Source organism: Sinocyclocheilus rhinocerous, unplaced genomic scaffold, assembly GCF_001515625.1.
Source record: "Sinocyclocheilus rhinocerous isolate Xijiao unplaced genomic scaffold, SAMN03320098_v1.1 scaffold3116, whole genome shotgun sequence".
Lineage (NCBI taxonomy): Eukaryota > Metazoa > Chordata > Actinopteri > Cypriniformes > Cyprinidae > Sinocyclocheilus > Sinocyclocheilus rhinocerous.
Genome location: NW_015626391.1, coordinates 88,650 through 90,205, shown reverse-complemented (window position 1 = coordinate 90,205; position 1,556 = coordinate 88,650).

The following is a 1,556-nucleotide window of genomic DNA, read 5'->3' as shown; positions in this document are numbered from 1 at the left end:
GGCAGTACTTACCACACATTTTACAAGATTAGATGTTTGTCAGTGGTGCTGAGGATCTGCAAATCATTCGCCATCGTCCTCAGTCAGGTCAGTAAGCAAGTTTATGCTTGTTATTCAGCTTAGCTACAGCGACAGCGGGATGCCTTTGTCCATAGGGATTTCCTGGCATCAAAAGTTACTTCTATCATATGAGTCTGTTTTAGACTTTCTGTACGAGAGCGCCCTTCGGCTTCGAGTATGAATGAAACATACAGCGCATGAGAGTGTTCAGCGCTCGGTGATGTTCACATAGTTTTGGATAAGAATACCGTATCCAAAACGACGAATATATTGTCTCTTTTAATTTAAATCTAGATTTATTCACATTGGCCCTTGAAAACCTCTACGGGAACACACTTGCCCGAGAAAAAGTGCATGGGAAAGAGTTCGGGAGCCGCGGGTTGCCGACCCCTGGTATAACCAGTTAGATATATGAAGTATAACGTAAGATGTGTTACCTGACTGCAGCGTATCTTAAACTTCTGCAGGCATTGTAAAACAGTGTTGCTCCTTCTGGCCACAAACTCTTCCTCCTTCTTATTCAGAGAGTGTCCGAATCTCACCTCACCACTGCAGCCGAGATACAGACAGAGCAGTGCTGAATTTAACTTCACCTATTTGATATGAATATTCTAGATCTGAATAGTTTATTCTACAATTCATTTTGATAATGTATTCTCCGAATTATCCAGTTTGTCATAGATGTTAATTGTGTAAGTGATGCAGCACAGTTCGTTATCAAATCATTTTAGGAATCTGTGCAGAATTACCTTTCCTGGGGTTTGGATGCACTCATCTATAAAACAATAGAGTTGACATTTAAGAAAATCTTCTGAAAATCATTTGATAAACTCATGAGTTCTTGTTTTCCCTATGTCATATAATCAGAAATGTTTCCTGAGCAACAAATCAACATAGGCAAGGCAAGGCAAGGCAAGTTTATTTATATAGCACATTTCATACACAATGGTAATTCAAAGTGCTTCACATAAAAGAAAAGAAAAAAAAAATCACAACAAAGGAGCAATGTCATCAATAACATTCTTAACTTTTGAGTTAAAGGAATCAAGGAGAAGATCGACAGAGTCTGCAGAAATGCTTGGTGTTAAAGATATAGCCTCCATAAATAGCACACTACTGTTTTCGTTAATGCATCTCTTTCTGACAGAGACAGATCTAGAATCAATATATAAAAAAAAATACAGGAGTGATCAGATAGTGCTACATCCTTAATAATGGATGAAATGTTTAGACCTCTACTGATGATTAAATCCATTTGGAGATAAGGCTAGGTAAATCTGGGTATCATCAGCATAGCAATTACCACAAACAAAAGAACCACAATTTGGTTCGTTCTCATTATTTGACTTCGTGGGAGCATATACAGGCTAAACAAGAGCGGTGCAAGAATTGAGCCTTGTGGGACTCCGCATGTCATGGACGTCCACTTAGACTTGTGCTCTCCTATACTCACATAATAACCTCTCCCTTCTAAGTATGACCTGAACCATTTGATT